Source organism: Sabethes cyaneus, chromosome 2 (genome assembly GCF_943734655.1).
Source record: "Sabethes cyaneus chromosome 2, idSabCyanKW18_F2, whole genome shotgun sequence".
Taxonomy (NCBI): Eukaryota; Metazoa; Arthropoda; class Insecta; order Diptera; family Culicidae; genus Sabethes; species Sabethes cyaneus.
In genome coordinates this window covers 57,966,353-57,991,880 of record NC_071354.1, presented here as the reverse complement: position 1 = coordinate 57,991,880, position 25,528 = coordinate 57,966,353, and the positions used below count along the sequence as shown (strand labels likewise).

General features: G+C 39.0%; 1 protein-coding gene across 4 annotated transcripts in view; it reads right to left on the bottom strand.

Moving 5' to 3' along the window:
• Positions 1 to 24,447, bottom strand: part of LOC128738376 (probable serine/threonine-protein kinase DDB_G0282963) — a 211,467-nt gene extending 187,020 nt beyond the window's left edge. The window contains exons 1-2 of one of the 4 annotated variants that reach the window (XM_053833443.1): positions 23,831 to 24,447; positions 23,021 to 23,710 (exon numbers count right to left, since the gene is read on the bottom strand). The gene's annotated coding sequence lies outside the window, so the exon portion shown is untranslated. Of the gene's footprint in view, positions 1 to 23,020 lie in introns of all 4 variants that reach the window. The other 3 variants (XM_053833444.1, XM_053833445.1, XM_053833442.1) reach the window with 3 other exon arrangements.
• Between the last annotated feature and the right edge of the window lie 1,081 nt (positions 24,448 to 25,528).

The window sequence follows — 25,528 nt, the reverse complement described above, 5'->3', positions numbered from 1 at the left end:
TATACCTTGGTACACTCGTGACATGTGACAACGATGTAAGCCGCGAAGTGAAACGACGAGTTGCAGCCGCGAATCGGGATTTCTACGGTTTACGTAGCCAGCTGAAGTCCCGTAGTTTGCAAATTCGCACAAAACTGGCGCTCTACAGAACACTAATCCTCCCGATGGCCCCTTACGGACACGAATCATGGACGCTAAAGGAAGCTGATCGACGAGTGCTTGGGGTTTTTGAGCGTAAAACTCTGCGATCTATACTTGGTTGCAAAATGGAAAATGGAATGTGGCACAGACGCATGAATCACGAGCTCTACCAAGTATACGACAAAAACTATCTATTGTGAACAATATACGACCGCGACCGCCACGGTATAATCTAGCGCGACTGAAGCAACCAGATGTGGAATGCCAGCAGATATTGGCTGAGAAGAACGCAGCTCGGATACAAATGCTACGTAGAACTACGCGTCAGAATGTGGAGCGATACAAGCAGAAGCGGAGACAGCAAACTAGACTCTTCCAGAAAAAGAAGCGCCACCAAGAGGAGAAGCAGTGCGAAGAACTCTAGCAGCTATACTGCTTTCACGACATACGAAAGTTCTATCAGAGACGACCGTACGGTAATCGAAAGATGGAAGTAGAACTACGACACCTGAATGGCGTGCAGGTGGAAGACCATGATAGCGGAGGAAGTGACCACATTGGTGTAGCAAGCAACGAGTATGTGCCACCCCCATCGATAAGTGAAGTTAAAGAAGCCATCCTGTGGCTGAAGCACATCAAAGCTGTTGAAAAGGATGGCATTGGAGGTACAAAGTCATGTTGCCTCGACTATCGCCAATAGCCAATACATTTGTGGGCCAGGCCGGCTTCATTGAGGGTCGGTCTACAACGGACCAAATCTTTACCCTGTGGCAGATCCACCAGAAGTGCCGAGAACTCCGAGTCCCCACGCACCACCTGTTCATCGATTTCAAAGCCGCATATGATAAACCGACAAGAGCTATGGAAAATTTTGGACGAAAACGTCTTTCCGGGTAAGCTTACTAGACTTATCATGGCTACGATGGATGGGATCCAGTGCTATGTGAGAATCTCGGGTGGATTGTCGGACCCATTCGAATCTTGCAGGTGAGTTCGACAAGGTGTTATTGCGTTGTTGCGCTTGAAGGTGTTATAAGACAAGCGGCGACTGAAATGCGGGGCACGATTTTCAATAAATCCAGTTCAATTTATCTGATTTGCTGACGACGTGGATGCTGTAGGCAGAACATTTAACGCGGTGGAAGATCAGTACATCAGACTAAAACGTGAAGCAGAGAAGATTGGGCTGAAAATAAATACGTCTAAAACGAATATACCGGCATATACCGGCGGGCGGGACCGAGCGCGACAGGACCCACTTGGGCAGTACCGTGGTAAGCATGCAAAGCTGATGTTTTAAAGTGCATTTGCATCACCTTGTCATGCGAAAAAGAACAGATACAAAGAGAAGCTCTCATTGTTACTTACTGGGAACGCAAGTAATCCCGATCAGCTCCTAATTACGATCACCCAACTAAACTATAAAGTCACTATTTATAATTTCAATACATATTTCTTTGATTTTCGGCGATGGCCCAACTGGTACAGTAAGGCCCGACTTTGACAACATTTTTTGTTACTTACGCAAATGCCAATAACCCTTTTTATTTTTTAAGCTACCAGATCGAGATTTTCCAGAAATATATCTTGTTTTTAGATTTTTGTAATGTTAAATTTAGATTGCCAAAATGCATTTCAAAACACAACTAGTAGTTGAGTGTAAAAATATAGGGTAATTATTTTGAAGTGCTTTAAATACATAGAGTAAGGAGGGGTACCGGTTGTTCTCTACGGGCATGAAACATGGACAATGCTCGAGGAGGACCTGCGAGTGCTCGGAGTTTTCGAACGACGAGTGCTAAGAACGATCTTCGGCGGCGTACAGGAGAACGGAGTATGGAGGCGGAGGATGAACCATGAACTCGCACAGCTCTATGGCGAACCCAGTATCCAGAAGGTGGCTAAAGCTGGACGGATGCGATGGGCAGGGCATGTTGCAAGAATGCCGGACAACTGCCCTGCAAAGATGGTGTTCGCCTCAAATCCGGTAGGAACAAGACGACCAGGAGCGCAGCGAGCAAGATGGTTAGACCAGGTGGAGCGAGATCTGGCGGAGAGTACTCGGTGTCCGAGGAATTGGAGAGCGGTAGCCCTCAACCGAGTTACATGGAGAAATTTTGTTCAACAGGCTTTGTCTTAGGACGGCAAGCCACCTAAGAAGAAGAAGGAGGGGTAAAAGTGCGATGCGGGTAAAAGTGCTATTCAATGATTTATCGGTGCAGATACTGAGTATATTGACTACATTGGCATGGATGGGTGACTTGAATCTAGCTTGAATCTAGCGTAAACTTTGGTTGCTTACGAAGCATAGTTGCTGAGTTATGTGCAAATATTATTTTAGGGCGGTTTTGATGTAATTTTTCGTTATACGGCAAATGCGATAACAACAGGAGGATATTACTTGTTGAAAATTTTTAGCAGCGTTTTACATCACTTACATATCTGTTTTGAGACTAGGGTGAAAAGAATTTACAAAATATATTTCACTTTTTCGTAATTTAATCTAACCCCATCAAGCGCCTGCCGGGGTAAAAGTGCGATTCACGGACGGGGCAAAAGTACGATTCATGGACGAGGTAAAAATGTATAGCTAATTATATACAGCTTTAGGCACTATATTGCAGATACTAGAAATGGAAGATCTGCAGAAAACTGTGTGCTCTACAGATCTTGGCCGAAGGAAAACAATGTTTTTCCGTTGATGAAACAAAAACAAACGTTTGGATAAATTTCGATCTAACGGAGGCTGCAATACACCAGCGCAAAATAGGAAAGGTGCAAATTGAGAATATTCCTTACCGAAACATAACGCAGATTGAAGATAATATGGTTTTGTTAACTGCTGTTGTGCTAATTTGATGGATTCGAGCTTCGAATTTTTGCCCCGCGGTATTCGCACTTTTGCTCCGCTAGTGGGGTAAAAGTGCGAATCGGCACTGGATCAGAAAAAAGAAGAATTTATTTGGCTAAACACTATTACCGCAGATGATTTATAGTTGAATGTGAAGACTTTGAGTTACTGCATCACTATAAAATATATTAAGTTATTGTCCTTCTTTATAGCTCACGAAAATTGATGACAACTTCAAACATCGCACTTATGCCCCGCCCTACTCTATAGAACAACAAAATTCTATGCAACACGACAATCTGCAAAACAGAAGTTTGGTGCCGTACCTTCTCTCAATATCAGCGCACGTCGGTGACTGTGTGCAGAAACATTCACGAAATCAAACCGTGGATGAGTAAGCATCGCCTGTGGTGACAATCGCCCCAGCAGGTGAGTGAATTAAGTTTAGAAAAGCTATGTTTCTTACGTGGGTAACCGCTCACGCGTCGGAAAACCTTCAGCATTATTTATATCGTTGAAGATAGAAAAAAACGAACCCTGCTGCTGGATTCAGTGGAAACGATTAGAATCGTTATTTTTAACTGGTCGGTCTGTCTATAGATAAAATGGACAACAAGAAACAATGAAATGAGTCATGAAATACTGTTGATATATTAAGCTTTACTCACGGCAGTTGGCAGCGTAACAAAACGTGCACGGCTTAGCAAGTGTATCAATAAAAGGTAGAAATTTGTCTACTATTTCCTGATTTTCAGTACAGAATATGTCAAGAAATTACAGCAAATTTTTGGAACGAACGCAGAAGGTTACGCAGAAGGTTACTGAAAGTCGTAGGCGAAATACGTATCTGTCAAAAATAAATATACATAGTAGAATTTAATTGGAAAGTTTTCTTTCTCAATTTAATTTCAGGAAAAATATAGGAGCCCTCTTTTTGCTAGTAACATAACAGGATAGCAGTCCAATAGTGCGTAATTTCTACAGCAATATTGTAGCAATTAACTCTACAAGTGTGCCTTAGCTGAAGCTGTTAATCAAACGAGTAAAATCAAAACAAAAAGAGCCTAAAAACAACTACAGTAATGTTCCGATTTTGTCAGCTCCATGTTGAATTTTGGGCTGACAAAATGGGGACACTGACAAAATCGGGAATTTTTTTCAAAATTCAAGACTTCAGCCCTTGCAATATCGAAGACTTCCACTAAAAATTAAATTTTAACCCTCAATTGGTCAACCGAAAGTTAAATGAACCGGGCACAGTACACTGGTTCAGAACCTTTTTTGGTGCGCATTGGCTTTGAGCGGGAAAACTTAGTTTTAGGTTTATGGAACCTTTGGAAGAGTTTTTTTGAATTCAAAATTCTATCGTCCAGCGGAATTCAAATTTTGATTAATTCCCCTAAAAGACCTAACGGAATGTGGTAACTGGCGTGCCATCACGTTGCTCTGTATTATTCTCAAAGTACTCTGTAAGGTAATCCTCAACCGGATCCAGGAGAAGATCGACGCTACTCTCCGGCGGCAGCAAGCTGGATTCCGTACTGGCCGATCATGTGTAGACCACATCACAACCCTCCGCATTATATTGGAGCAGATCAACGAATTCCAGGACTCTCTTCTGCTGGTGTTCGTTGATTTCGAAAAGGTGTTCGACCGGCTCAATCACGAAAACATCGGGGGCGTACTTAGGCGTAGAGGAGTTCCAGATAAGCTAGTCCATCTCATTGAGGCTCAGTACGAGGCGTTCTCGTGCAAGGTTTTGCACGACGGCGTCTTGTCCGACCCCATAAGGGTTACTGCTGGCGTGAGACAGGGCTGCATTTTATCACCGCTTCTGTTTCTCATCGTTATGGATGAGATATTAGTTGGAGCAATTGACAGTAGACCAAATCGAGGATTGCCTTGGAATCCTCTAACGATGGAGCAGCTAAATGACCTCGACCTAGCCGACGACATTGTCTTGCTCGCACAACGCCGAAACGATATGCAGAGCAAGTTAGATCCCTCTCAGGTCCCAGGCTGCAGGTCTCACAGTCAATGTAGCGAAAACTAAGTCTATGGTAGTGAACACTGATAATTCCACCAACTTCACAGTAGCGGGACAACAAGTCGAGCAGGTACCCAGCAAACATTTTGGTCTGTATAACTTAATTCTAAATGAGATAAACGTCAGCATATAAGGTCTATCAAATCATATATCATGCGCAGAAACGGCATATACATGCAAAAGTGGAGGCGATATACATGATTTAGTTCTTCAGAATAATTGAAATGCCGACAAAACAAAACAGTTTATACGACTGAGCCGATTGACTGGACTGCATTTCGACACAGTTACTATAATATTTCTACTTTACCCTTCGCCTTTCCCCATGCGGTAAATGGCAAGTGTCAAAAATTGCATACAGAGCAGGCTATTTATAGCCAAATATTCGCCCTGAAAGTTAATGAGAGACAAAAAAAGTAAAAAGCTTACTGCTGAAAGCTTTTTTTCATAAGCTTCCAGATATTTATCGACCTGTCACAATATTTAACTTTTTTATCTATATCATTTATAAAACGAGCTGTACTCACCTGGTTTAGAACCAAGAACCACCCGTACCGCAGTATTTGTTCATTACCTTTAAGCTACTGGTACATCAGTACCTCAATGATATTTTTGTACATCTTAAACCGAAGTCATCGTACATATAAGCAATGAGATCTTATCTGATGCATTGAACATGTAAGTACGGATTTGATTTATTCTCATCCGACATACGAGTTTGTGTCAATTGTGACTGAATTACAGTGTCGTAAATAAGTTTGCATTTGATCGTTTATTTTAATGATAATGCTGACTTCATGGAATGATATGCAGTACCTTTGTTAGCATTCCGTGGTACAGATTGTTCTAAATATACATTAAATACGTTATTTGCATATTCATATTTGATTACATGGAGATAATATTATTAAAGCTCAAGTACAAAAATGTTGTCTGTTATTTCAGAAGCTCTTAAAAAGAAATTAAAAGTTATTTAAAATAGAATGCTGAACATTTAGATGCTATAGGACAGCTCAATTGCTTACAACAATAAGCATCAAACATTATTTTTTACTGTACCAGTTTAATGCTGAATGTCTTTTTCCAATTCCACTTAACATTTGCATTTCTTCTGAAAAGCCATAAGATGCACTGATATTAAGGCATTTATATTAGCGGAATGGATCATAATCTAGACTTGCCCAGTTCTGAGAAATACTCTCCTTGGTAAATTTTAAGATTTCCGTTCGTTCACTTACCTATCAGAGAAATATCTAAAATATTATGAGTTTCTATTTTTAACATTTTTAATTTTTAAAACGTTACGTTACGTGGTTTTAATACGCCAAAAAACAATCAAACTCCTCAAAGAGTGCTTTTTCAAAAAGATCTTTTATTGTCTTGTCAGTATGACTTGATCATTATATGCTTGCTGCTTAATATTTAAGCGGGCTTATTTGAATTAATAACATTTTTAAAATAGTTAAAAAGGTAATTCTAAAAGTTTTTCAAACCAGATAATAGTTTTTTGAATATTCCGCCACAATAACAATAAATTCAATTTTAACAAAAGAAATAAATAGATATTTAAATTTAAAATAAAAGCGAAGAAACCGTTAATTTTTTTGATTGGCAAATCTGCATTAAGAACGTATCCTTGAAATCTCTCTATTTTGTTGTTTTTGTTGTAAAAAAATAACAACAAATTTGAACGTGTTTTGATGCAAATCATATTTTAATGCACCTAGAATCTCATGATTATCACTGCTTGTATATAAATCTATAACGGTGTCACATTTTGCAGACATTTTGCAAAACATAATCCGATGAAAACTGTAATTAAATACGATTACATCTTCATGATAGCCATTGTTGGTAACTAAATCTAAGAAATCGTCATATGCGATATTCGCTAAGCATAACCCGATTATCTTTCGACCTATTTACGATTTTTACTATTAATTCGTATATCAATCATCGTGTGCATTACATACGATGAAATTTACACAATGTGCTTACAACATATGTATATTTATACGAGTCCGATGTGATATCCATTTATATAAGATTAAATCTCGACATGAATATACGATATCTGGTTTGCTGGGTAGACGCCTTTCAATATCTTGGTAGCCAAACAACGTCCGATGGTGGTACCAAGACTGATATAGCCACACGGATCAGGAAGGCCAGGGGTGCCTTTGCAGGTCTGCGAAACATTTGGCGCTCAGATCAGATCACTCTACGTACGAAAACCCGAATCTATAATTCAAACGTTAATGCGTACTGCTGTATGCCTGCGAAACATGGTGCGTCTCAGCGGAGACAACGCAAAAACTGCAGGTATTCATTAACCGGTGCTTGCGATACATTATTCGTGCCTGGTGGTCGGTGTCATCAACGGCCGATAGCCACAGAAATTCGTGAACGTAAGTGGAAGTGGATCGGACACACCTTGAGGAAAGGAGCGAACGAGGTTTGCAGAGCAGCACTCGACTGGAATCCACAAGGACAGCGTAGAAGAGGCAGACCCAGAGGCTCATGGCGACGGAGCTTAGCCAACGACATCCGGGCTGTAGACGAGAACCTGTTCTGGCGACAGGTAAAAGCCATGGCGGGTAACCGTCAGCAGTGGAGATCTCTGATTTCATCCCTTTGTTCTGCCGGACCGGCGGACATGGACACATAAGTAAGTCCCCTAAACGTGCAATAAAAAAATTATTTTTCTTCAATTTCAATATAACACATTGATGTGTTCTGCAAAGTTTTACAGCATATTATTACAATAAATTCTATTCTATCTAGGATCTCTTCGGCAAAGATAGAAAAATCCTATTTCTCATAAATGAAAAATCCTTAAAATCAGTATTTCTAGCTTTTTAGCTGTTTTTGTAGTTGTTGTATGACTTTTTCCTGTTTCACAAAGGTGTATAAATAGTAAAAATACACAACATTGCTGAATATAGTATACCTCTATCTTTGCTTGTTTAGGAACTATAGAACTTCTTATATATAAAAATGGAAGTGAAAAAGTTCGACCGCGCATCACTTGAGAACGGAGCGTCCGATTTGAGCCAGCTTTTTTTCATTATGTTCGTTTCCATCGCCGCTATGTTTTTACGGCGAGAAAAATCGGAAAATTTACTGGAAAGAACTCGAAAACTCGAAAAATTTGTTTTCCATATGAAATCCACAGCGTATTGCAAACGCCATGTCAGTGTCTGCTACGATCATCGTTCGATTTTTAGTAGCGCCGTTACCGTTCGTTGTCTGATAAACAAACACGTGGTTTATTTATTTTGAAACGATGATTCTACAGTTGATGAAGGGACGGTAAGGTAGAGTAATGAAGAAGGATTTTTTCGGGAATGAAGGGGAAGGGTGGAAAGGAGGGGGGGGGGGGGGGGGGGGGTAATAGGTAGCTATGGTTAACAAGTTGTCGTTGTGACTCCTATCTTTTGTCCAATGCTGGAAGGTGCATGGGTCGAACCAAGCTGTAATCAGAGATTATAACCGGATTTGAACCCACAACACCTGCCAGGGCGTGTCGCTCACTGGTACCCGTGTACCTTTGAACCACAGAGGCGCAGTCCAGCGCCTCTGTGGTTCAAAGGTACACGGGTACCAGTGAGCGACACGCCCTGGCAGGTGTTGTGGGTTCAAATCCGGTTATAATCTCTGATTACAGCTTGGTTCGACCCATGCACCTTCCAGCATTGGACAAAAGATAGGAGTCACAACGACAACTTGTTAACCATAGCTACCTATTACCCCCCCCCCCCCCCTCCTTTCCACCCTTCCCCTTCATTCCCGAAAAAATCCTTCTTCATTACTCTACCTTACCGTCCCTTCATCAACTGTAGAATCATCGTTTCAAAATAAATATTAATATATGCCTGACCGCATTTCAAGGTCATGACTAAAGTCACGAGTTTGGTCAAACACGTGGTTACTTTCATTGAAATCGCCACATGTAACAATGCTATTAACAATTTGTGTGCTTTTACAAAACAAATTAAAATGAAAAAATACATTTACAATAGTTAGCATTTCATTGATTCGTATATTCATTTATCGAATTTATGAAACAAACACAAAACTGTTTTATGCCTTTTTTCATCGTATGCTTATCCAGAAGATCCAATACAAATGGTTTAGGCACTAAATTGACTAAATTGCCAGTTCCCAATCATCAAATGAAGAATACATGTCACATATGTAGTAAAATAGAGTTTCCAGCAATTCAGCAACAAATCTATCCTGAAAGTAGGTAGGTACTTACATAAATTAAAATTTTACTACAGTTCATAACGAATTCCCAGTTTTATTTCGTATTGCACTCCTTAAAAGTATAAAAAATCTTACAAAATTATGCTTCTGTGTTAAATTATTTTAGTGCGTGAAATACCAAAGGAACAGAAAGAACAAAAATGGATTTAAATGTTTACTTTTATTAGCATTTCAACATATTTGACGAGACGGTTAGAAATAAAATTAACAATTAAATTCATTTTGTGGGATAATGAAGTTATCTTGAACAGTAATTTATTACTAATGCAGTTTGCAAATTACAGTTATCAAGATTCGGCAATGCAATTATTTCGGCTAATTCTTATCCATTAACATACAAATCTAATAAAAACAAAAATCATATCCCTATTGACATCAAATACATATCAGAATATTGAATTGAATTTTAAATTATCAAGGAACCCCCAATTAACCATTGATTGTGATGAAGGGAATATGCTTGAGTGTCAAAAAAATTGTTGGCAATAACTTAAGAACCAGCATACAGAATAGCAAGATGATAATGAGACGATTTACTAAAGCAAAACAATTGTTTGAGAGCATTAAATGGAACAATGATATATTTCAGCATCAATTAAAATATAGTTGTTGGTGGTGTAATGATTATGTTCTCAGGAAGTTTTTAAGGTATATTGCCTATAATAAGAAAATCAACTGCTGCAGACGCAATTTGGCGCTGTTTAAGCCATCGAATTTACTTTTACAAAAAATAATTTAACAATCAGTAGGGTTTATAAGACAAGACTCGATGCAACTTCTACCAACACAACCGTTGGGTATTGGGAACTGACAAACCAACTTTTACACCGACATGTTTCCAATGTGTAGCTATAAATTTTGAGATTTTGTCAAATTTTCATATCTTGCTAATGCCTTAATACGTTTGTTAGATATACACGATCTCTGAAAATCCAGAGTTATAGATTACATCAAACGTTGGAATCTTCAAAAAATTACAAAATTCTACCTATACCGTTAGTACACTCCTTTTTCTAAAAACCAGCAGGTCTCTCAGTTCATCTGAATTTTACAATCTGAAATATTCGGTCTAAGTCTAGTTTGCCGGGTCCTCTAGTTTACTATATATACCCTAATTTTGACCCTGAATTACTCGCAAGAAGGCATCATTTTGTTCAAAAACTCTCCCCACAGAATCAGAATAGTTTCAAGTAGGCTGAAAAGTTTTATAAATCATGTTTAAAAGCACAAAAGTTAAACAAAATTTACTGGCTGATAAAATCGGGATAAAAAGCTGATAACATCGGGGGTAGACAAAATCGGGAGCTGACAAAATCGGAACATTACTTTATTTGATTTAACATTTTAAACTTTTTTGAATTTTCAAAGTTATTGAAATGAATGAGATTTGTTTTCTTTTTGGTTTTATTAAAGACGTTCTAACCAAAATTAGGTTTTTTTGGTTGAAACGTCCTTAATAAAACAAAATAAAAAACCAAATCTGATACATATCAATAACTTTGCAAATCTAAAAACGCTTAATATTGTTTTTTTGCGCAGTAAAACTGAATCAACACCTGAAAGCTTAATCTTTATTTTTTATGAAAAATTTGTTTAGTGTAGTTAGGTTTAGTAAGATCGACATAAAATATTCATTATTAGTGCATCGTTTACAAACAATTTTTTCATAATCACACCAAAACTTTGAACTTTATTCCGATTAGATTTTAAGTTTTGCAACAAATTGACATAATTAATCTTGCGATAGAAAGAATCTCCAAAGTTTGACACAAATGCATATAATGTATATCCAACCAAAGTTTGTTTCAGTGATTTCCATTGTATCTTATACATCTTATACTTATACAGGACGTCCGTAAAAAGGGCTAGTGTCGAAAAGCCTAACTTTACTGTAAAATGTAGCATAAATGAAACCAATTCTACCATCGGTTGCTGTTTTTGATAAACGATATGACCTATGATGAATTAAAATTCAACCTAATATCCGGTTATAAGGATATGACCACTGATAATCACCATCTAAACCACTATAATCAATTAATTTAGCATATCTCCACTTTCAAAGTACATAATTAGTCTAATGTCCAGAGTACTGCTAGGTGCAGTTCAGACTAGACTAAACTCGTCTGGTCGCTTGTAAACTAGCACCAACTTTTCGAATTGTATTAAACTTTGTTAGGCCACTCTCACACAGCTAACTACAAACTGAACGTTTCAATTTTCGGCCAATAACCGATTAGTAGATCTTTTTTTCCTCGCATCAGTCCAGCCCTGCTCCAGTTGGGTACAATCCACTTTCGAGAGTAATCGGTGATACAGCTTTTTTTAAAGCCTTCACTGCACGGCCGACAGACACTTCGGTCGGTACTGGCGGGAATGGACGGACACGCGGACGGCACGGAATACATACCTGCGGTAAATATTCCAATTCGGTACGGTTCGCCGTTCATGAAATTCAAATACCACTCACGTATATGTAGCAGTCACTGTTTCCATCATCAGCTGTTGTAGACATACACCAAGTACGTATGTTAGCAAGCGCCGCCGCACTGCACTACCACCGACCGGTCTCCTGCTAAGTACCTACAGCTAAATTCGAACTATGGGCAAGTCGGAGCGTAATCAACAACCGACTGATTCATCGGTACTTTATTTACTTTTTCCTCCACTTTGTCGAGCGTGGTGCGCCGTTTTGTATATTTATTTACAGTTGCCGCTGACTGCCGCATTTTTTCGCCACGCTACGCTGTTTGTGCTTAGAAAATTTAACGATCCACTGGGAAGCTTTCTGACTGGCCCAGCCACCGCCGCTTCTGGGAGGTTACTCGACTCAGCTCGGCATAATTAGGGTGGTTGAAAAAAAACAAAATCATTTTTTAAACAACCTAGTGGTGACATCATGTCCTTTCCCTAAAATTGATGACTGGTGGCTAAGTGTCTTGTTTATGATTTTAGTTTCTTAGAATCTTTTTCGATACTTGACAGAAGTAGAGCTTTTTCCACCTTACATTATAAGCAGTACTTTTCAACCAATATCGCCGCCTTTCCACAAATGCAAAGATCAAACGCGAGATTTGGGTTCCATGAAAAAGCGGTAGAGCTATCGGTCTCTTTTGCATGTTTCTTCGGAATACTCGCCGACCAAAGAGCAAAACCAAATGTAAAAAAAATATTTCATCAAAGGTTTACTTGAGCAACGTTAAAGAAACTGTTTTATGTCTTTTGTCACCGTGGCACCGTTCCAGCACAGTGTTCGGGAAGGACAGCTATCAAATTACAACCCATAACTTTAGCCACTGTCAATGCCTTTTTAGGACCGCTTGCTGTCCTTTCGCAAAAAGGTTCCACTGGAGGAACACATACATCATCGGATACCCACCAGACTGCAGAATGGCTACAAGAATCCTGCATGGAAGTCTTTCAGCGCAAAACGTTCGGCTTGCGTGAATTGAATGTTGAGAACAAATAAAAAAGTCGCTGTTTAAATAGTTACTGGCATTGATAGACGACAGTTTTAGTATCGGCATTTAAAAAAAACAAATCATCTATGAAAATTCAATCATAATTGAAAATCAACTCTTTACAAATCATTTGCGTTATTATAGCAAGTCAGTTTTTATCTTTTTCCATCACCCAAACAAATTATGCACAATTCAAATGCAATTCAAAGTTGATCCCTTGGAAAAAATATTGCTAAACCACTGACTTTACATGCCTTCTGCATAAAGTAATTTTTTTACTGTTTTAGCCCATTATGCCCTAGCTTATAAAATTGCATACCCCGTTTTTAAAATCTATTGGCTGATGAATTTCAATAGTTATCATTATTAATGTATCACTACAAGAAAGATAAGACATCAATCTGATATGTGTGTGAGATAATTTGTCAGTTTTTGTCATTTCATCTGTATTTTTGACGCCGTAAAGATGTGATAAATGGCGGAAAATGTTAAAAAAATGGCGAAAAATTATCTCTAAAATACATGAAAATGTCTGCATTTTGTGACGAAACGAAACAATACCTGAAGCGTAAAACAGTATAAACATGTTAAGTTTATCACAAAATCCGAAAAAAAAATCCGATTTAATCCACCTGGTGGTGAAAGGAACCTTTGTTATACTATGTTACTTGTTATTTGATATAGAAAAGTCTTCGGAACAAAATTCAACTGTTAGTTAACGCTGTGCAATTCAGTTTATATAATCTCGACTGACAGTTAATAAATTTTAAAAATTACAAAAACCTTTTATTTGGTATTAAAACCATTAAAATCAGTTTTGTGGTTCAAAAGTAATTTAAAATTAAAGTTATGCAAAACGACGATTTTTGGGCCCACCCTATCTCAGCAAAAGGCAACCCAAACGCCAAATGAAAAAAAATACAAGTCTAAAATTGTGTTGAAAACGTAGAAGTTACCAAAAATTTTAACAACATCGTTGCGCTTTTAAACTTTGATAGATCCCTTTTCATTAAATTACTGAGTAAGTATAAGTAAATTGTAAGTGATTTGAGTAAGTACGAGTAAAAGTAAGATTTACACAAATTTGGAAAAAGGTTTATGTCCTGGTCTCAAAATATTGTTAGAGGGGGGGTAATAAAAAAATTAAAATTGTTTGTGGTTTTTACAGCCTTAAGAAATCGAAAAAAGAGTTTACGCGCTAGGGATGGGAACTATCATTAAAAATCGTTACTGATAACTATCAGTAATTTCAGTACGTTACTGATAACTATCAGTAAATATCAGTAATTTTGCTCATCACGACATTGAAGCAAAAAATAGGAAATTGTAATATTATAACTGCGTTCTTCATTGTAAGTTTACTTTGTAATTTACCAAGTGGGCTTTATGGAGGCTCACGTAACTACGGACCAGATTTTTACCACCCAGCAGATATGTTGAGAGGAAGCACATCGTGCCTACGCATCACACGAACCAGTCGGTCAAGACCAGCAATTGCACTTATTGGATGAACACGGTTTCTCAGATAAACTGACGCTACTGATCAGAGCTATTGGATCGAGTGGTGTGTTTCGTGCGCATCTCGGGGACACACCCTTCGAGACGCGGCGAGGGTTAACAAGGCGACAAGATGACTGTTATCATAGCTAGGAACCTTGCGATGGTGGAGGCAACCTACGCCAGATTGGAAGCAGTAGTCTAGGAAGATCAGATTAACAATAAATGCGTCGAAGATCACAAACATGAAAGGAAGAGACTCCAAGGGACTAAACGCGTGCCTCTCACGGATGGTAACCCTTAACGGTACTAGAAGTGGTAGATGAATTCGTGTATTTTGGATTGCTGGTAACCGCGGACAACATTAGTAAGGAAAACCAGCGGCGCATTCAAGCGGGAAATCGAGCCTACTTTGCCCTTCGCTGTACGCTACTATGAAGAAGCATACGCTACCTTACGAAGCTGATAATGCACAAATTTTTTTATTAAAACAGTAGGTAGATATTTATGGACTCGTAATGTCGCTCACGGAGGATATACGCGCCCTTGCCGTGTCCGAATGAAAGGTACTGTGGATATTGTGCGAAGTTCAAACTGAAAGCGAAGAGTGGTGGAAACGTATGAATCACGAGCTACAGGCATTGTTTGGAGCGAATCCCATTGTACATTTGGCGAAAGTCAGTAGGCTACGGTGGGTCAGACACGTCGTAAGAATACCGAACGGAAACAGTTATCTTCAACAACCTCACTGGCACCAGGAACATGGGGTTCAACGTGCAAGATGGCACGATCACATCGAAAGTGATTTGTGACTTTTAAAACGACTGGAAAATTGGCGACGTGTGGCCAAAGTTCGAGTTAAATGGAGACGACTGCCTGAATCAGCACGAGCTACCTCGGCTTTAGACTACTGACGTTGACTACGATATATTGTGTCATCCACGTTTATCGTACGCAACTACCGACCAATAAGTTTAATCTAACTAATTTTTCTAACGGGACAACGTAACTATATCAATAAAAGCAAAGCCTAGGTGCTACATTCCGTTATCGAATCTTGACTTTCTGTTTTTAAACGGCAGACTTCGCAGCCAGCTGCGAGAGTACAGAACAATTGCAGGGCCAGTTGCTACGATCCTATTGACTCTAACAACCTCTCCCAGCCGAGATTTGAACATACGACGACTGGCCTATTAGGCCAGTGTCATACCGCGAGGCCAACTGGGAGGCAACTATATCAGTAATATCAATAATAGCGAAACCTTACTGATACTTAGTGATATTATTGCTTACTGATAACTATCAGTAGTTAATGATAGTTTTCCCATCCCTACAAAATGGACTATTCTTGCATTTCGCACCGTATGGAATGAATGGGATTTGTTTCTTCTGATGTTTTGACAACGTTTGGAAGCTATTTGAGTTCATTTCACTGGTAGCAAATAAGTTTAATTACTGTTTAACTAGTTTTTATCATGATTTTTGGGGATAATAGGGCAAAATGGACCACTTACAGAAGACTGCGCAGGATGAAACCATCACCAATCGATTTCCTGCATTGTCTTACATAGGAATAGGTATCTTGCTAGATTCCAAACCAGCGTCTACTAATTTTTGGGATTACGAGCTCGTTTTTGCCCATTGTGCATCGACCGGCGGAATCCGAGTATAATGCACAGATGCCAAAGTACCTGCGAGAGAAAGTGGAAGACGACGGCCTTTGACAAAGACTTGTTCGTTAAGGCACCTCGATCCTGAATGCACACGAGTTGACAGATATATTGGCGAGGGCATTTGATGCTACCATGTCAAGAAAACAGGAGCCGCGAAACGCCCGGCGTTCAGCCTACTGGTGGAATGAGACACTTAGCAACTTCCGCTCAGGTTGTCTCAGACAACGAGTTCAAAGATCCAGAAATCCAGTAGATCGTGAAGAGTGTTGCCGGATTCTCCGATTGGCTAGGGTTGCGTTGAAAAGGGAGATAAAACAAAGCAAACGCAGCTGCTACAAGGAGCTATGCCGAGAAGCTGACGCCAACCCCTGGGACGACGCGTACCGAATCATAATGGTGAAAGTAAAACGTCCTGCGACAATTAGGGAGGTGTGTTCGAAAAAGCTAAAGGCAATCGTGGAGGGACTTTTTCCGACGCACGCCCCTACGATGTAGCCACCAACACCGTACGTTTAAGAAAAGAGCGCCAGCGCTAACGGTCTGCAAGTCTCCATCGATGAAATAGTGGCAGTGGCAAGCCAGCTAAAGATGAAGAAAGCCCCTGGTACTGCTGAGATTCCTAACGTGACTCTTAAGGCAGCAATACAAGCGTTCCCGGATATGTTCAGGATCGTGCTTTAGAAATGCTTAGAAGATGGTAGCTTACCGGACAGATGGAAGATCCAGAAGCTAGTGCTAGTGTTGTTGCCGAAGTCAGGAAAGCCTGCGGGGGATCCAACGTCATACAGGCCGATATGTAAGAGTCGCCAGTGCGTATAGAACAATATCGTCGGAGACAGTATGTGTTATCGGCGGACTGATCCCCATCGGCATCAAGCTCATGGAAGATAACGACTGCTACGAACGAAGAAATACCAGAGGAGTGCGGAAGCTGGCGAGAGTCGCTGAGCAAATGGCAGCAAGAGTGGGGTACGGCCGTGAATGGTAGATGGACGTACCGACTCATACCGGGTCCGTCAACCTGGTTGAACAGGAAATATGGAGAAGTAGGGCTTCACCTGACGCAGTTTCTCTCGGGTCACGGTTGCTTTAGGCAATACCTGCACCGGTTCTGGCACGCCGTGACGCCAATTTGCCCGGAATGTAGAGGGACGGTAGAAACACCACAGCAAGTGGTTTTGAAATGTCCTCAATTTGCCGCGAAGCGAAGGGAGATGTCACGGTGGAGAACATATTAGGCGAAATGTGTCGGGAGGAGAGCGTGTGGAGTGCCGTTACCGGCGTTGTAGCACAGATTTTGTGGCAACTGCAAAGACAGTGGAGAAACAACCAGTAAACTACCAATCCCGATTAGCATTATCTCGACAGACGCATCGGAGATGGAGTGACAAGGGCGACGGAACAAACAAAGCTTGGACAGAAACCCTGCGAGGGTGGCCGTGAGGAAATGGAAGTCATGACGGTCTCTGGATCTCTGGATCGGTACACGTCTCGACAGGTGCAAGGAAAGTGGACGGTCAAGGAACATGGAGTAGCATTAAGAATAGCAAAGTCCTGCGAGGGTGACTGTGAAGGAGTAGATGTTATGACGGTCGTAATCTCCGGATCGGTTCACGTCTCGACAGGTGTACGGAGCAGTGTACAGACACAGTCTCCCCTCGATGTAATACTTGGGGTTAAGATCAGACGCCCGTGAGGTTTTTAGTGGGTTACGGTCTCATACTGTGTCACGTGATGTAACAATACATCATTAATGTGCCTGGCATTGACACAGACATTTTGCGTGCAATTGCTCAAGATGAATATTTTGAACATTGAGATGTAGTTTTAAATGTTTCAGAAATTATTGTACAATAACTTGTCAGTTAAAAGAGGGATGGAAGCTATTTTTTGCGACACTGCTTACAGTAATAAGTCCGCGAATGTATATGTTTTCTATGGTTGACAAGTTGTGGAGAAAATAAATCCAAAGAAAACTTTAAGCAATTCTAAAAAAGTTCAGAAAATTCAAATGACTCCTCTTTAGGCGTACATTTCTCTTCACTGACAGTTCTCAAATCTGGAACTAAATAATTTTATCAGTATTCTACTAAGACGCTCCAAAAATTTCAGTTCTCAAATGTCAGGCTCGTCATTTTGGTGCTGTCCAATCCGTCCCATCCGGATGTGTCCCGTCCTGTCTGTTTTCCTATTCCCAAACTGTAACTGGTTTATTTGCTCTCTTTTATATCGTTCCACATATGACAGCAAGCACTCATCGTTATTTCGATATATATGTTATACAATATAGCTTTTACAAGGATCGTACAGGTGTTCTGACTTTGCGTTTTAAAAGATTTAAAATTTAATGGATGATAAAAGTTATGTAGAAGTGCAGTATAGTTATTTAAACAAAAAATTTGTTTATATCGAGCTACCAATACTTATATAACACTCTGCAAAGAAATGGAATTCAGCAGCTGAGGATGCCTGCCTGCCCGCGTAAAGAATCTACGGTAAAATTTAAATTCACATTACTTTAAATGTACCACAAGGCTTCCACTTGGTAACTTTTCTTTTGTTGTAAGGGCACAAACTTCTTTATTTATATTTTTCTCGTTGGCTACGGCCTCATATTATATTGATCTTCGACATGATGTGAGATTGAAATGAAATGAAACCCAGCCATGCTCAAAGTGAACTTAATATATCCTGGTTCCAATTGTTCTCAAATTTAAATTTGTATGCACCAAATCGTGAATGATTCCCCCAAAAAGCTAGAGTTTGAAACAAGATTTGTTGCAGTTAGTCTTCAACTCGTACAGCTAGCCATACAGCCGCCGGGTTCGGGTCGGGTGCGGGTATTGAAAAAAAAATAATTTGCGGGTTCGGGTCGGGTACGGGTTCTTAATTTTGGTTTTCGAAGCCGGGTACGGGTCGGGTCGGGTATCTCTATTGACCACATTTAACACTAAAGATGGTCGGGTTCGGGTATCAAAAATAATAAACTTGTGGGTTCGGGTCGGGTACGGGTTTTTATTTTTTTCTTGATCGGGTACGGGTCGGGTTCGGGTATTCAAATTTTCATACCCGACCATCTCTAGTCCGAACCTACGAGCGCCAATTCATGAAACCATGTCTTGTCTATTTTTTTTAATGTCCAACCTCATGGGGCTGTCAGAGAGTGGGAAAATGGTTTCTACATGAAAACACAATTTTTAGTATTAGTTTACAGTGTAATGTTCAGTATGTAGAAAACCCGAATCAATTCGCCCTTCACGTTATCGAGAATAAAATATTTAAAATGAGGCAATCAAAATGATAACAATATTCCTTTGCCATCCGGACAGCATAAGAAGGCCGGATCATGAATTTAATTATGGTAATGGCTAATGCCCGATTTTTTGGTGTGCTTTCAGTGTATAAAGACATAAACAGCATGGCAAGAGTATCAGTATTTATTTTCATTTTTTGGGTGCGCAGAATTAGGAACATGGACAAGAAAGCGCGCAGAATTAGGCACCATGGATAGGTTTACAAAACGTAAAATATACTCAATTGTTGGCCGACTTATAATTCCAATGTTTTTACCTTTGTTATACTATATAACAAAGGTTTAGGAATTGGTCGAAAAACACGAAGTTGATCTAAGGCCCGGAGGGCCGAGTCACATATACCAATCGATAGGGTTCGACGAATTGAGCAATGTCTGTGTGTGTGTGTGTGTGTGTGTGTATGTGTGTGTGTGCGCTGCTTATTTTCTATCGCCTATTTCTCGGAGATGGCTGAACCGATTTGTCTGCTATTACTTTTGTTTGAAAGGTATTATAGTGGAGAATATTGCTATGCTATCTGTTTTGTGGTCCGACTTTTCGTTTAAAAGTTATAAGCAAAAATGTGAAAACTACGTGACACGATTTTCTCCGGAACCACACAATCAATTTCAACGATCTTAGTACCAAATGAAAACTCTTACTATTGCTAAACATTGTGCCAAGTTTTATTGAAAACAAACAAGTGGTTTAAAAGTTAGCCTTAAAAAACCAGTTTTGACAAGGTTCAAATGATCGCCTGTTTCTCAGAGATGGCCAAACCGATTTATGCGCTATTAGTTTCATTTGGCAGGTAATATAGCCGGATAGATCACTATTGAATGGTTTTTTGATTGGACGTTTAATTTGAAAGTTATGAGCAATCGTATACACCACACCAAAATTAACAATTATTTATAATGATTTTAATCAAGATAATTTACCTAATTTCTATTATTTTTATATCAATCGAGAGGTTTTGACACTACGAATATATATACAAATTTTCATAAGAATTGGTTTTACCGGTCAAAAGATATTAACACTCGCGCCAACTTTTGTAACACGGTTACTCGCGCGCACAATAGCCCAAACCAAAGAAAACGTGCGTACTAGACTTTTGACTAGGAAAACTTACAAGTTACTTACAAGTGTACAAACTTACAAGTGGCTTAAAGTTTATCAAACCTTTGGGAGAGTTTCTTGAAATTGAATGCTCTATCGTCTGATAGAATTTAAAATTTGATTAATCCCCCTAAAAGTGAAATAAAAAAATTATTTTTCTTCAGTTTCAATATAACACATTGATATGTTCTGCAAAGTTTTAGAGCATATTATTACAAGAAATTTTGCTGAAGACAGTAACCTTCTATCTCTTCAGCTAAGTTAGAGAAATCTTATTTATTGTATATGCATTTGTAAAATCAGTTTGTCTATTTTAGCTCTTTTTGTAATTGTTGTATGCCTTTTTTGTGTATTACAAAGCTGTGCAAACAGTAAAAATACACAACTTTGCTGAACATAGTATCCCTCTATGTTTGCTTGTTTAGGAACTGTAGAACTTTGATCATAAAAGATACCCTGATTTTGACTCCGAATTTTTATACATTTACACCGATACATTTTATACATTTTACATTTGCTGATAGTTTTGCTGCATACAGACACCATTTTTCTATATGAAGAAACGAGAGAAAATTCCAGTTGGGGCCAATTGCGGTACACCTTAATGCTGCTAGCTTCGTTTCTGTAATGTCGGTTTATGCTGATCTATTTTCCCAACAATTTAACGTATTAATGCATTGAATAATTATGACATTTTGCTCATAACAAGTTTATTGAAAAATATACGTTAGTTTTAACAGCGATTCGTAACTTTATAACAATATGGCATTCAAAAACCTACACGTGTTGTACAAAATGCAACAGCGTGAGTAACCGAAGGTTAATAAAAATTGATGAAATTTATTCAAGAAAACTTTATTGATGTCAATCAAAAAGAATGGCATTACAGAAATTTATGCGTAGTTCAAAAACCTATGAACTAGACTTTTACTACGCAATGTATATGTTAACGAATAATATTTCCTCTTACAACTTTCTTTTACTTGCACTTACTCAAATTAGTAACAACCAACTTACCCTTACTCAGTAATTTCATAAAAAAAGGATCTATCAAAATTTATAGGTGCTGCTATTTTGTTAAAATTTTGTAAACTTATTCAATTTCCAAAAGTTTTATGAAAACCAACGCACTACGCAACGTTAACCAATAGATGAATTAGGTTCCGAAGACTTGTCGATTTCTATCTCAAAGAGCAATAAAACCGTATAACAAAGGTTCCTTTCACCACTAGGTGGATTAAATCAGGTTTTTACCAGATATAATAGACCGTAGCACTACACGTTGAGGCTATCCACGTTGTTAATTTAAATCTAGAATACTTAGAATAGCGGAAGAATCATAAAAATGTCTTAACTGCGCAGAATATGGTACATTCACGGTACTACCAGACTAAAATATTTTGTTTTATACAAATTTAAATTTTTTTCCTCTTCAAAGCAGAGTTGTTGCACTCAGTTACGCTCATTCAATTGTATTGTCTCCTAGAAGCAAAATATGTAAAAGTCATTTATGAAACATTTGCAGAGCTGAATGCAATCTACAATCTTCATTAAATGGATACTGCATTAGTTTAAAAATTTATGCAGGTAAGGCATTTAAACCTTGTTATATAAATTGAACGTTTGACAAAGTTAAAGTTTGATAATGATAAAGTTACAATACTATTAGATCATACATACAAAAAATAATGCAGTAGTCAATTCAGAAAGATAGTAGATTGCATTCAGCTCTAGAAATGTTTCATACATGCCTTTTACCAAATTTGCTACTATAAAACGAAGTAGTCGAATGAGCGAAAGTCAAATACACTGATCGCAAAAAATCTGCTTCAAAATTAAAGTTTTCACATTTTCTCCGTCATATATGGTTATCTTGCAAAATATGGGAAAGTTTACATTAATAAACGCCATTGTGATGAGAAAACTTATATTTTAATGTACCTTTATTTCTAATTTCTAATGCTATATGTTTAAAACCAAGTTTCAAGATTGTTTTGAATGTTTCAGTTTTACAAGAAAACAGGATGTGATGCAAAGTTTTTATTATTTTGTGAGCATTAATCTTTTAGAATTGGTTCAAAGATCTTATGCAGGGTTTTTACAGACTTGCGTTATTTACACACATAAAGGCATTGTAAATGCGATAAACTGGGTAGAATAATAAATTCCCCTTGTCCCCTTCGGACCTCGGGAGGATTTTACCAACCACTTTTTTAGATCTTTTTTGAAACGTATAACAAAGGCATTATAGTAGATATACTTCATTATTACAGAACAATCGCAGAGCTAACAGTCAATTAACCTTGACCCTAATATTCTGCTCCAGCTTCTAGTCGAGCATACTACGACTGCCTTGCCAGACAAGTTTTATAATTTAGTGCCGACCATGGTGAGTCATATCTGAGAACTCGAAAAAAGTGCCTTGTAAAAGACTGTCTCTCCTACCGCAGAAACATCATTGCAATCACCAATGTGTGCCTTATTGGCACAGTGCATCCAGCTACCATCCGGACGGACTAATGTATCCTTATGAACCAGTATAGTCAGTCAACCCGAAGACATAAAAAGCGCAAGCCTGCCACCCTCTTACGCTCATGTTCATGTTCGTTGCTCTCTCGCTCATCCACACCGGATTCGCGTAGCATTTTTTTACTCAAAATACTTACCGACCTTGAACTTTGGATGCTGCGCCAGGTTTCACCACTACACTCGCACCGGAAACACAGGCTGACTATGTAGATGCTGCTCACTGCTCGCTGTCAGGATATCTCTCACGTGTGGTTCCGTGTCAGTGGCACAAACAAAAGTTCCTTGTTGACCCCTTTTCTCCGCACGCACGCACGGGGGTGTGAGATTGTCCGCTACGAATTCTGCACACAGTTCTAGAAGGACTGAAATCTACGCCGTAATCCACTGGGACAATATTCCCCACCGTCAGTTGAATTAGATTTCTTGACCTTAAGAGGATTAACCCGAGTCGTGTAGACTATGCATAAAACATGAAATTCGCAACACAAACTTGTTCCGATCCGGTTTTGATTCCTTCAGATCTATTTCTTTTGCATCGAAGACGTACGCTGGCTCGTTTCGCTAGCGCTATGTGAACATATTATTTACACTGAAGCATTCGTTTTTACAGCTTGCAATTCAGCTTTCGTTAATTCAACTTGCACTGAAATAGTTTGTTTTTTCAAAACACATGTTTTTTCTATTTTTATTTTTTTACTGCACACTGTCTAAACATTTAGTAAACTAACTTTAACTCCACAACGAGAATTTTATGATCTCACTGAAAATAGAAATTTCTCTTGCAATTCAATCAATTAGTATTATCACTTGGCCACTGTAGCTATTATCTATCAATAAAGAAAAACAACCCAACACGGATCAATTATTTATGAATTGCACAGAAAACTCAAAGTAATCACGAGAAAAGAAAATTAGAAACTCTTTTACTGTCGCTTCCTGCAGCCTACCGATATGGGAGATAATAATTTTACAGCACAATTCCACACTCGTCTCGACTATCTGGGTCGGCAAATCAACAAAGACTTTGGAGCCATTTATCGGGACAACATTACCGATTCACCAGCTTCAGTAATTACAAACGCAATATATTGCACATATCTCGTAGCGAGAGAGAGAGAGACACACAATGATGGCAGAATCTATCGGTATCCTCATGACCCCCCAAAGTGTTCCCGGCACATCTCAAGTCGGTATTCTCACAATCTGCCAAGGTTCATCCGTTCGCAATGTTCAACAACAACTGGAAAAACGAGCTGCAAAGTGCATGTGCTCACAGAAGGAGACCTCTCGCATGTGTCACACACGCATCAGTGCATTTGCAGCGCAACCGCGTCTCCAGTGGTCCAGTGCAACGCTGCCTCGCTGGTCACTCAACAATTACTACATACGTCATTCACTATCCAGTCCGAATTTATGCCGAAATCAGAACCAGAAATATGTACGGCAATTAAACGGAAATAACGACGAACAACAGAAGGAAAACCGTGACACCACTTTTAGGTGGAAAACATCTCGACACGAAACCGCACTGATCCGACTTGCGACGCGCTTGCGATGCTGTTCAGCCGACAGTCGAGCACGAATTGAGAAAGGCCCAAACCTGAAACGTCGGCCAAGCAGATAATGAAATTCCGCCAGCTGTGTGTATAGTATGGCGTCCGCGTTCACAGTCTCTCAAGAGTTCAACAGTAGGTAGGTATAGTATAGGCACCTACATTATACATTGCTGTGAGTAATGCACTTGTGCTGTTTTCTTTTCCAGCCATCTTTCAACCCATGCAAGCATACAAATATAAACGGAGCTGCATAAACATTCGTTCACTCTCTCACGTTCACGTTCCGCGAGACGCGGATGCATCGGTGCTAGTTGCTAGTTCTCCCATGCTCGAGCTGGCTGAGCGTATGCTCGTTATGTTGTATGTTCAAACTACCACAATCAAGAAAAAATTGACCGGTATGTTGTTGATGGGGATGAATCATGCTGCTGGTTCTAGCTGATCTAGAGCAAACCAAGCGGACGACATCTGATGTAGACTAGCGTAAAATAGGTTCGTTTGTATCATTGGACGCCCAACTGGAAGAGCATATTTCTTGCGAATTTAGTAGGTATTAGTTAGAATCAATGATTATTATCCCACAACGCATTTAAGAATATGTTTCGTACTAAAACATAAAAAATACAAACCAAGCTACAAACTTTGTCGGTAAACTTGAAAACCTACTTTTTGCAACAATTTTACTGAAAAACTTCAAGTATTCAATTGAATAACAAAAAAGTCGAATTGCCAAATCTCAATGCAAATTTTGCGGATTTTCGAGTTTTTAGTTGTTTTAAAAAAATAATTCAATTGAGTAAATGATAAAATTATGACTAGTGATTTGAAGGAGACGACCTTCTGCAGGAAATATTTGTTAAAAAATTGGTCGAAAATTTTAAATATATTTACAAAATTGAGGTAACATCGGTTTAGGCAATGTATTGAATAAAACTAGAGACCTTACTTTTTAGTTCTTACTTCTACCAGCCTAAAGCCTGGTTGGCTCTTTCCGTATCATAAGTTCCTCTCCACTGTACTAGGTCCTGGGTTACTCGTTGCCTATTCGTTGAGCGTCTTGACACACGCAAATCGACTCATACGAACATG